Here is a 12,890-nt window from a genome sequence, read left to right on the forward strand (position 1 = left end):
TGTATAACAAAAGTACAGTCCATATTTGTAAGGGGTGCTTGGAAAGGTATATTAGGTATATTATCTTACATGTGTAGATCTTCATAAGTAATAGTTGGCAAGGTCTGCTATAAACTTGTTACATATTTCTATATTTGTCATTATATTAGAGACATTTTTAGTCTTTGATGTTATTTTTCCCATTAATACGATGTCCTGACCTGGTCATGCTTTCAGTTTTTCATGAGATCATGCTAATGAAATTTCTTAAAAGTTTTGCAAATATAATCTGATAACGTACTTTGATTTTTTGAAAAAACGTCATCTCTTACCCAGTAAATATCAACTAATTGCTGGTTTTCTTTTGTGATTTCTTCTCAATGTATTTTATATTAAGGTTTGGAGATACCAGTCCTTTTAAGCATAATCCTCATGCTATCTGGTAAAAATTATTAACAACTAAAAACTACTTAATGTATATTACAAAGGAGGTAGTACCATCTATGAAATCTTTTTGATAAATCTTACTCCACTCTGTCTTATGTATGTTTAAATGAGCACCAGAAGAATTATGCATTACATTTCATTTGATTGGTTAATCTTTGAGCTCTTGGTTTTTAATATTTGTTTCTTGCTGTTTTCTCTTTGAGGAAATGAGTTATTTGCCATATAAAACTTTTACATTTCTACATTGTACTCATGGTAGGATGCCACCCCTGTGGTCATGTTTAATAGTTTTTTCTCAGTGTTTTGGTGTTTAATATTTTCTATCATTTTTTTTAAAAAAATATTCAACATTGAGACATTTTTCTCAATGTATTATATTCTCAAGATCTGATTTTTTGTCTGACTGGTTTTATCAAATCATTAATTCAGCCATTTATTATATGAACACCTTTTGTAAAACAAGAACACTAATTTATCACATGATATTTTCATATATATTTTGTGATATTGAGAATCATTAAGTATTTTATCACCTGCTTTTTACAAAAACACAATAGTCTCTCATTTCACTAATAGTGATACATTTGCTCTAAGTATCAGTAAATTTACTCTGAATGATAAGTTCTTCATTTAAATAGGAACTTAACTTTTTTGGGATTTCAGTTCAAAAGGAAAGGTAAATGTTTATTTCCCTTATCTTACCATTTATATAATAATGAATTGATGTGCAAGTAATCTTCAAAGGTGACTAGTTTTTAAATTCATGTTCTTTATTCAGAAGACAGAAAGCATTTTCAGGAGATTTGAATATTTGAAGTTATATTTTAAAGGTGATAATGCTAATAGCATAATTAAACAGTTTCTGCATGTAAACACATGGTAGAATAAAACAGGTAATATATATTTGTAATTATTTTTCTATTTCATGTTTATTCAAATGTATGTACAATCTCTGTAGCTTGTAGTTTGGCTATGTTATGCTTTATAAAATTTATTTATCTGAGACAGGGTCTCACTCTGTTGCCCAGGCTGGAGTGCAGAGGCATGATGTCAGCTCACAGCCTCCACCTCCCAGGTTCAAGTGATTCTCCTGCCTCAGCCTCCCAAGTAGCTGGGACTACAGGCATGCACCACCACATCTGACTAATGTTTATGTATATATTTTTTAGTAGGGTCAGGTTTTCACCATGTTGGCCAGGCTGGTCTTGAACTACTGAGCTCAAATGATTAACCTGCCTTGGCCTCTCAAACTACTGGAATTATAGGCATGAGCCTCCACACCCGGACATAACATTTATTTTTTATTTTATTTTTTATATTTTATTTTATATTTTATTTTATTTTTGAGATGGAGTTTTGCTCTTGTTGCACAGGCTGGAGTGCAATGGCACGATCTCGCATCACCACAACCTCCAGCTCCCGGTTGCAAGCGATTCTCCTGCCCAGCCTCCCAAGCAGCTGGGATTACAGATAAGTGCCACCACGCCCGGCTAATTTTTTTATTTTTAGTAGAATCAGAGTTTCTCCATGTTGGTCAGGCTAGTCTCAAACTCCTGACCTCAGGTGATTTGCCCGCCTCAGCCTCCCAAAGTGCTAGGATTACAGGCATGAGCTGCCACGCCCGGCCTATAAAATTTATTTTTATCCCAGTTGTGTGTACTTATTTACTTATGTATTTATTTATATTTATTTATTTGAGATGGAGTCTGACTCTCTTCCCCAGACTGGAATGCAGTGGCACAATCTTGGCTCATTGTAGCCTCTGACACCAGGGTTCAAGCCATCATCCCACCTCAGCCTCCCAAGTAGCTGGGATTTTAAGCATGTACCACCATGCCCAGCTAATTTTTATATTCTTAGTAGAGACAGGGTTTCACCATGTTGGCCAGGTTGGCCTTGAACTCCTGACCTCAGGTGATCCACCTGCCTCGGCTTCCCAAAGTGCTAGAATTATAGAGGTGTGAGCCTCTATAAGGAATATGATTTGAAGGGAAGAGGGGATATGAGTGTGGATATGAGTGTGAGGTAAATGTTTTCCTATTTAAATATTGAAATATAAAAGGCTATTCAGTTTCCATTCAAGTAACGTTTGGAAGCTTTTTATTTCATAATACTATTTTGTGTAGAAACCATTACTGTTTGTTTTGTATTTGTGTAGGTAAAAAGTATTATGAAATTATGTAATTACAGTATTTTCTTCACTCTGCCAAAAAAAAAACAAAAATAATTATAACTCGGTATCTAATGATTGAACATTTAGTAATTCTTCCCTGACAAAAAAGAAAAATATTATAACTCAGGTATCTAATGATTGAACATTTAGTAATTCTTCCCTGATTATAAAAGTAGCACATTTATACTTTGGAAAATAAAACAGCATGTATGGGAATAAAGTAATAAACATAGAGAAATTCCATCACCTCCCTTCCCCTCTCCTCCAAGAAAAAGTGGCTTACGCCTGTAATCCAAGTTCTTAGGGAGCCAGAGGCAGGAGCATAGCTTGAGCCCAGGAGTTTGGGACTTGCCTGGGCGATATAGCGAGACCCTGTTTCCCCGCCCCACCCCTCAAAAAAAAAGAAAAAAGTAATTCCATATTTTACAGGTTTAGTGGTGACTTCATAAAAGATGAAAGGGAAGGTTATCAGAGTATCCCATTGTAGTGATTATAGTGCTCAGATTGTAGCTCCATACCTGTTAGAACACATTACCAATTGTCAGCTTAAACTATATTTGTATTTATTGTTTGTCTGTTTTGTATTAAAGGCAAAAGCTCATTATCAATTAGTTGTATGTTTTAAAGAGTTGACCACAACATCCATCATAAGACCTATCTAAAGAGAAATACATGATGTCTTAGTACAAAGGAGTAGAGAGAGATACAATGAATATATTTATTTTCGTGTTTCTTAAGAGGGAATGCACTAGCAATTGACGGTAAAATAGATACAAATCAAGTAAAGAAACCAGTATATTTTTAGTCATTATGTCACTTTGAACAACAATTTGTTTAATCATTTTGCGATAACTGGTTGCTTGGAACTGCCTTATTTTTTGTATTCAATATATTTATTTATGGGAGTGTATACATATTCTAGGGTGTTCTAGTTCCTCAGGGAAAATCTGGATGACATAGAAGAATTTTGTTCTTTATTATGAGTCAATTTATAATTTCATCTTTTTTTAAAAAGCATTTTTCCTACAGCTAGACGTTTTGATTGTCACTTTTGTTGTGAGAAAAAAATTACAAAGACGTAAAGATTGGGAATGAGGAAGGTGACTTGATCGGGTATCACACTTACAAAATCTTGTATGTAATTAGAGTTATGTTAATGGCACATTTATAAGCAAAGTAATGTCATGGAATGGAAGACCTGTAAGTTGACATGAGAAACAGAAAGTGTATTGAAGTTAATCTGCATTCATGGGGGCAGATTGTTAGCCAAATGAATAAAGAATTAGATTCATCTCCATGGTATGTAGCATGAAGAATTTAAAATGAATCAGAGGTTTAAATTAACTGCAGAAATTATAGAGTTTCAGAAAACAAATGAATTTCTCTCCAATTTCGAGGAAATTACTTATGATACACATTGTAGAAGCAACAAGAAACAAAGATTGATAGTAAAAATGAAATTACAGAGTTGAAAAAGTGACATCACATAAGAAGAGTGAAACCCTTGGTGTGTAAGATATAATCGGGGAAAAATACCAGTTCAAAGGAAAAGTGACTTGAGCACATAGTTCACTGAAAAAAATACACAAAGTGCTGTTAATCATATAAAAGGATTCTTGGGTTTGCTCATAATAAGGATAATGACAATTGAAAATACAACTAAGATATAATTAGTTTCTCTACTATTAAACTAGCAAAAATCCAGAAGTTTGACAACTTTTTTTTTTTTGGCAACATGTTCGGAATTATGGAAAATCATACGTTGCTTCTGGGCATGTAAAATGTAAACCATATGGGTAGGAATTTAATATTTTGTAAATCTATATCTGTGGCAAATACATAGTTCATCTCCTAGTAATATGTAGCAGTAAGAAGGATTGATGGATGTTTGTATACCACTATGTGATAATGTCTTGGATATAATGTAGAAATAGGGGAGAAGTCGGCTACAGGAAGTAAAAATGGCAATATGGTGCTCAGGGTGCATTCATCACCATAACAGATAACCGTTTTGTTAATGGTGCCCTGCGCGGTAACTAAAATTGTACTGGGCTTTCAACAGAATTTTGTCAAAATGGGACGCTGCATGAGCTAACGAGTTGTGAAATAAATAGGTTTTTATTGTGGAATAATAAGTAACACAAAGAAGGGGGTTTGCAGTATCTTAGGAAGAAGAACAGACATTCTTGGTAAAGTTCCTTTAATATGAAAATAGCATTTTTAAAAACTTGGAGTAGTGAGTGAAGAAGCTTTCTGTATGAGAGCACGGTTAGTTCCCAAATAAATCCCAGCCTCCTCTCTCCTGTTAATTTCTTCGGAAGGATTTGAGGTAGCTTTTGAAGTATTTGGTCAAAGTTGCAAACTCTTCGGGAGGAGGCCAGGCATGGTACCTCACGCCTGTAATCCCAGCATTTTGGGAGGCTGAGGCGGGAGGATCACCTGAGGTCAGGAGGTCAAGACCAGCATGGTCAACATGGCGAAACCCTGTCTCTATTAAAAATATAAAAATGAGCTGAGTATGGTGATGCACGCCTGTAATCCTAGCTGCTTGGGAGGCTTGAGGCAGGAGAATCACTTGAACCCAGAAGGCAGAGCTTGCCGTGAGATGAGATCGTGCCACTGCACTCCAGCCTGCGTGACAAAACAAGACTCCTCATGGAAAAAAAAAAAAAAAGGAAACCTGAGATTCTGCTTAACAATTGTAAAGTCAGAAGGTATGAAGATTATTTGAAGTTAGACCTGTGGACAGGCTGATTGGATCTTAAGCAGTATGAGAAAGTTTAGTTAAGCCAAGGTACTATGTAAAACTCCAAGCTGTACAGAGCTCTGCCTGGCCAGCTGGTCAGCACTTGGGTAATGAGGAATTGATAAATGGTAAATTGCTTCATTGAATGATTGAATTAAAAGTAGCATGAATGGATAAATTAACAGATAGGAATGGGTATATAAATGGGCATGAGATCAGGAATATTAATGGAGTCACAAGTAGATGATGTGTAAATGGGACTATATGTGTGGATTGATGGATGGATGGACCCTGAAATGCATTTTTGATGGGATTAGGGAACAAGAATAAATATAACAGGAAGTGTGGTATGCATGTAAGCATGTTTGTGTGTGTATCTGTATATAGGTTGATGCAAGAGTGGAAGGGTAGTAAGGACAAAAACTTTGGACAGCTATATTGACAATGCAAAATAAAAAGATGAATGTATGAATAATAATTTGATGGATATGTGCTTGAAAGAATGAATAAGTCAGTTTAGGAAAGGATAATTAACAAATCTCAGTAATGATTGTAATCGTGATTCTCACAGTAACTGTTCAACAGTCACTGTTAAGGATGCTGCGTGCCCATGGCAGTAACTCATGGGCAGATGTCACAAAGACAGTAATACTTCTTATTGCTTTTATGACAGCATAAGGTTTTATTTTTCACTGTGGCTTTGTTAGAGTTATGGAAAGTCATCCATTGCTTCTTAAATACGTAATGGTAAATTGGGTAAAGGAATTGGGTAAATCACATGGTTTTCCAAAACTTTAGGAGATTTAGAAGCTGTATTTTATGTTTTCTCAAGGAAAGGATGAAAAGGACACATTAAACACTGATAATGTCTACTGTAGGATACCTTTCTGGTCTCACAAACTAGGTATACTTTCTACTTAAATGAAAACTATCCCCTTCACAGTGGGAACCAATAAAAACCTCACCCACGTAAAAATCCAGCGTCTCAGTGATGCTATCTCCCTATCATGAGGTAATTCACAGTAATCTGTACCTCATGTCTCAGTGTACCTACTGTTGGCCCAGAGATAGGTGAAACTTAAAGATAATTGTACCTTGGCTGCATGCAGTGGCTCATGCCTGTAATCCCAGCACTTTGGGAAGCTAAGGCAGGCAGATCACGCCGTCAGGAGTTAAAGACCAGCCTGGCTAACATGGTGAAACCCTGTCTCTACTAAAAATACACCACACCCTGGTGTGGTGGTGTGTGCCTGTAATACCAGCTACTCAGAACGCTGAGGCAGAAAAATTGCTTGAACCTGGGAGGCAGAGGTTGCAGTGAGCTGAGATCGTGCCATTGCACTCCAGTCTGGGCAATAGGATGAGACTCCATCTCAAAAAAAAAATAATAATAATAATTGAACCTTATTTGCTTTTGTACAATGTACAATGAGCAGAGTCAGGGCAACCATAATACAACTCCAAACTCTAAGGTGTCAAATGTGATAGAAATCACTTTGCCATTGAAATTTTGAAATCCCTCTGGAAATACACTGTGAAGGCTCCCTATGCTGTGCTAGAGAGTGTTTTACTAGGTCCTGGAAGATGCTCACTTTTTCGTTGTTTTCCTTGGCTGTAGCTTGTACCTCTGGCACACTTTCCCAGTCCCCTTATCCTACTTAATTATTTTTAAAATAGGCATTGTGGAAGATGTTTGTTCATATTTTAAGTCTTAATCATGGGCTTCTAGTTTCTTTGGAAGTAAAAGTGACCCATTAAAAATGTAAAATGTGTTATGTGCATCATGGGCACAGGAGTTTCATGGCCTATATGTGATTCTAACTTATATCTTACCGTGGTGATCGTAGAACCATGTGTTGATGTGTAATTTTCAAAAGAGGTGAATGCCCTTGGCACAATAATCTGTCATATTTAGCAAAGCTTTCCTGAGAGCCATCATAACAGACCCACAGGAATATTTTCATTAGTAAGAAGTAGATGTGTTCAGCCAGTAAAATTTTGAAGTGGCCATGACTTCAATCTGAGTACAGAGGGAAAGTTACACACAATAATTCAGTGATTGGTGGATAGGTGCGTTCAAGGAGGCAGGGTTGGATTGGTGTTTTCAGGCTTGGTAGTAGTAGTAGACAGGCAGACGTGTGAGTTGATGGAAGGATGCAAGAATGGTTACTGAAATTTTCTTTGTATTGTATGGTTAATGTGGATTTAATAACTAGTCATTGAAATTATGTGGGATTGGATATTTAAAGCCCAGAAAGATGAATATAATAATCGTCTAATATAATTTGAGATATAATAACAGATGGATGCATGCAAAATTGGGTGTATTGAATAATGTAAGAAATAGATGGAAAGTAGAATATGAGCAAATGGCTGGATGCAAGAATGGAGAATGCAGGTTTTAAAAACCTGTTGGGTGTACATATGGTTATATGCACAGTGGAATCATTTAGTGAAGGTGCAGATGGTTATATGCCTAGGTGTTATCATTGGATGGATCAAAAATGGAATGCTGTATGGATCTTTAGATTGATGAGTACAAGTATGGCTATCTAAAATCTTGGATAAATGTAGGGATCAGGGTACAGGTACATTGGTTGCATAAGTGATAGCTGCATGTTTGGTGGCTTTAGAATGGCTTAATAGACTGATAGATGGGTTGATTCACAAGGTGATGGTACAGGAATTTGATGACTATGAGAATGGGCTGATGCAATAATAAAGTCATATATGTAAAGTTGACTGGAAAGATGGACATTTGAAAGCCAATGGTATATTTTCATGGGCAGATTCATTATGAAATTATAAAAGTTTTGTTTTTGCATTCTCAACATGATGTGTTAGCAAATAAGCAAAAACTAACTGCAGTGGGTTCACAAGTTAGTTTAATTAAAATGATCTTTCAATGTTTTAATAATTTGGGGACTTTAGGAGGTTGAGGAATGAGAGAACTTCACCTTCTGTATATTAACTGGTCATATGTCACAATTTTCCCATATTTTTCACAGTTATAGCTGAGGTGGTACCAGTTTAAGAAGTGAGAACTTCTTCACTGACTGAAATTTGCATATCAATCCAAATCATTGTGCTTGTTTACTATTTTTGTAGACGTCATTCTTCAAAAGTGCTGGTAAGAATCAGTAACCCTGGTGTACTGTTTATTTTTGACCAGTTTGATATTGAATCTAATTTGTAATATTTTAAAATCCAAAACCATACGTGAATTCTATAAAACACAAAGTTGTGAATTTGTGGAGTGATTATCAGGTGAAATAAAAGAGGTAAAAGGGCTCCCTAAATTCTGACACAGTTTTGATATGTAGTTTATGCAGGTTTTGATTTACCACTCTTATCTACTCTCACCGTAGTATGTAATGTCATCTGGACTGAGACTATAACTTTTTATCTGTATACTCAGTAAATTTTATATTATTTCAGTAAATTTTACTGAATGAATGCTCTTGAATAAATTCATCAGCTAGAGGGAGATAAGAAGGAAGTCTGGCAGCCTGTGGAAAATAAAGAAAATGGATAGGCTATTAAAAGATGTCAGAGACCAAAGTCATTAGGAATTAGAATTTACTATAAATAGTATGGGTTGTAATGAGAGTAGCAGGTTTAATTTTAGTTCCAAGTGCATGATTTAGGATATCATCAGGAAGTAGGTAAGGTGAGCAGAAAGGAGTTGAGGAATATTGCAACATTGAAGTGGTAAAAGTAGGGTCTTAACACCCTTTCTTTCAATGAGTGAATGAAAAATCTTCAACTATTTTCCAACATTCCTGTTTTTCTTTTTTTTCACAAGCATCTTTCATAGTCAAGGAGGACAAAGACATCTTTCCTGCAGGTAAAATCATTAAGGACTATATTGTGATTTTGAAGCTGTTCTATTTGCTACGTTGAGGATATATTAGATTCTTATTTGAGTTATTTGAAATCAAATTTCTTTTTTCATACATCCTACTTTGTGGTTATGTGATTATTTTGAGTCGATATTTTAATCAAGGACTTTATAGTTAACTCTTGTTAATAACCAACATTTAATGAAATCAGGCATTTTCTTGACTTTAGTACAACTAGAAGTTGCACAAGAAGCATACAGGGTAGCAAGGAGAATTGATGGGTGGATACTGGGTTTTAGTTTGTGGAGAGATCTTAATGGAATACTATGGAATACATACAGTATCTTATTAGTATTTCCTTATATTGTGTCTTTTAAAAAAATTCTTAACCCCTGAATTGGTGTATAAATTAGAATGAAGAAACTACACAGGAAATGCTGGTTCAAAGAATAAATAGGTGGTTGGTTGGCATGAAAATAATTTGGAATAGGAGATAGGTATTCAAATCACAAAAAATGTGTAGAGAAACGAAGGAAAATGGCAGCTTTATCATTTGCATACAGTACGTATACCTGGTTTTTGTAGGTTTTGGGTTATTCCACATCAGATTGTAGGAGTTCGGCTTTATGGAGTATTACTTGACTTGAAGATGATATATTTCTGTCACCAGGCATGGCTGTGTCATAACCTGTTGTTTATTTCCATTTGCAATCTCTTCTTCTGTACTCTCTCAGGTGGTGACCATATGGATAATAGGATCATAGACAAATGGTGGTTCCATCTACAGCATCACCAAAATGCTGTTGTTACTGCTTCTTTCTGGGATCTTCTTGCATCTTTGCTTCTAAAGGGGCACACCTTTTATAGAAGTACGTCCAGGAATAGAAGTGACCTGCTTTTTCGCAAGTAATTGCCTGGAATGTTTTTATGTACTTCTCTGCAGTCTCAATACATTTCATGCTTCCCTCTATTTTTGTATATTAACTCATTGTATTTCTTAAATTTATATTTTACTTTATGAATGGAAGTGAGATTTGTGTATGGGAAATATAATTAATTCAACCCCATGGATACGTTAGTCACTCTCCAGATGATGGCAAGTCTTTCTCAGAAGCAGAGGGCCTTGGTGTGCCAGTGATTTTTTTTCCCCATGTGTAAGATACTTTTTTTCCTCATTTGAATCAGGAGCCCACAGTTTTTAGACAAGTCTCAAATGAAATCTTAAGCATTTGTGTTATCTGGACTAGACCTTCTGTAGTATCCTTTTTGTTAGACCTAGCATATCTCATTGCAGATCAGGATCTGAGATTGACTATAGTTCACCTCTTTCCAAGTACACAAACTTGGATGACATGACAACTGAGTGTGTAAGGGAGAGCGAGACCCTTGCACTGCCATTTGAGCCATTGTGATCTCATCTTGTAGAACATGTTGTACAATCATTTTCTTGGTATCATTAGTGTTATTTGGGGCTGGAATAAAAATCTCAGTGCTGCACCAAAGAGATTTCCCCTTTATCCACATTACCCTGGTTTTCCTTTGTTTTCTGTTTAACCTAAATGGGCTTAATATAAAATAGTGCTTATTTGGTGTTTTAATTGTCTACTTCTATAACATAAGCTGCACTGTCCATTTGGGAACTGCTCACCATATTGCCCAACCTGTCTTGATAGGTTTATACATGGGAGGCATTCAGTAATATTAATTACCTCTCTAGACCAGTGTTAGCAATAACAAACACTTGCTAGAATTTTAAGACTATATAATCAATCACTTTGATGTCAGTTAATCCTACCAACACAAGATTAAAGGTTTAAAAATCTCATATGTGTACAGCCATTAGTGTCTCCTTTCATGCTATATTATTTTGTTCATTGGCAGCTAGATTTTTAGGTAGAACTTGTGTTCCTTTTTGCAATACTCATTTATTTTACCTGGACAGAAGGTGCTCTTCTGTCTCTTCTCCAAAGTTAATTTATCTCATACTATTTCTTGTGTGAATATTTTCCAAGTTCAGTATGCTGTTCTGGTTATAAGAAGATCAGTGTCCTAATCACACACTTTTACATTATATGAAACATCATACAGAGTTTTGTAGTCTGTATAACAATATACAGAGGTAGCAAAATTTGTAAAAGAGCAGACTATATAGTCCATATTGTAGTAACTACTCAACATTGCCATTATACGTGAAATCGGCTATAACCAATTCATAAACAAATGAATATGGCCGTGTTCTAGTAAAACTTATTTACAAAAACATGTGTTAGGCCAGATTTGGACCACAGGCTGTAGATTTCTGACTTCTGGCTTACAGCAGAAGTTTGTTACGATCCTGGGGAAGGTGGATATACATGGAAAGCAGAAGCGAGAAAATGTATTCCATCCCATGTCATTTTTCTGAACCCTCAACGTAGGAAGTTAAACTAAAACATGGGGCAGAATCTGCTTTAAGCCTTTGAATTCTTGGCTCTTAAAGCCAGGTTGAGGGTTATGTGTTTTTATTCTTTTATATCTCCTTTTCACTTAGGCTTGGCACCTAGTTCATTGAAACAGAGCCAACAAGAATGAGTGAGTCACTTAGTGATATGAAGCAAGCTGTGGTCATTTATCTACTATCTTCCATACCTACTTCCTAGGTTTGATAAGTAGTGTTTGTAGTATAGTTGTCAGTAACTTTTCTCAGCTTACATAAGTTTATGTGGAATTCATTTACAAATGTGTGATTATTACGATAGATGTTATTTTATAAATTTCAAGGTTCTTTAATATAGCATGGACATGTTTCTAAATCAATAAATATAGCTTACCCACAGACTTTTTATGGGATGTAAAGTATGTATTACAACAGGTGAATCCATTTCTCTGTTTTGGGAAAGCAGGTTAATGTTTTGTTTGTTTTGTTGCTACATATAATGTTGCACTATATATATATTCTAATGCAGTTGGTCTCCTAATTCTACAGGATAAATGTCTAGCTGTGGCATTGTTGGATCATCAGTTTCGTTTCAGTTAGATGCTGTGAAATTGCTCTTGAAAATGGTGTCCTCTGCCACCACAGAACGGTGTTGTAATGGAAGTGCCAATTTTCATAAAAACTTGTGTGCAACAGGTATTAAGAATTTTTGAGGTCGGGCGCAGTAGCTCACGCCTGTAATCCCAGCACTTTGGGAGGCCTAGCCAGGTGGATCACCTGAGGTCAGGAGTTCCAGACCAGCCTGACCAACATGGTGAAATCCCATCTCCACTAAATACAAAAAATTAGCTGGGCGTGGTGGCATACACCTGTAATCCCAGCTACTTGGGAGGCTAAGACAGGAGAATTGCTTGAACCCAGGAGGCGGAGGTTGCAGTGAGCCGAGATTGTACCACTACACTCCAGCCTGGGTGATGAGCGAAACTCCATCTCAAAAAAAAAGCTTTAAATTTTTAGCCAATCTAATAGGTGAAAATGGCATTTTTAACATAAGTCTGACTTAATTAATGGCCATGGCTAAAAGAAGAATCAAATAATGATGTGTGATTTATAAGATAAGGAGGCAGTACCCCATTTTTCCTCACTCTACCCAAAAATCCTGTTTATCTGAGCAAGAAATCATTAATATTTTCTAAATCCGCTTGGAAGTTCATAAACGCCCTAAGTATACCTTATACCAGCGTTTTTATGACTTTGTATTTTTGAAATAATTTTAGATTCAGAATC

The 12,890-nt window shown here is 35.8% G+C and overlaps 1 protein-coding gene across 2 annotated transcripts in view; it reads left to right on the plus strand.

Moving 5' to 3' along the window:
- The window catches only part of LOC129527076 (uncharacterized), a 94,581-nt gene that overhangs the window by 31,961 nt on the left and 49,730 nt on the right, over nucleotides 1-12,890 (plus strand). The window contains exons 1-4 of one of the 2 annotated variants that reach the window (XR_010131135.1): nucleotides 752-5,313; nucleotides 8,354-8,475; nucleotides 9,151-9,192; nucleotides 9,922-10,093. The exons of the other annotated variant lie outside the window; for it this stretch is intronic. The gene's annotated coding sequence lies outside the window, so the exon portion shown is untranslated. Of the gene's footprint in view, nucleotides 1-751; nucleotides 5,314-8,353; nucleotides 8,476-9,150; nucleotides 9,193-9,921; nucleotides 10,094-12,890 lie in introns of those variants that run through there. 2 annotated transcript variants of the gene reach the window in all.

Source organism: Gorilla gorilla, chromosome 16 (genome assembly GCF_029281585.2).
Source record: "Gorilla gorilla gorilla isolate KB3781 chromosome 16, NHGRI_mGorGor1-v2.1_pri, whole genome shotgun sequence".
Lineage (NCBI taxonomy): Eukaryota > Metazoa > Chordata > Mammalia > Primates > Hominidae > Gorilla > Gorilla gorilla.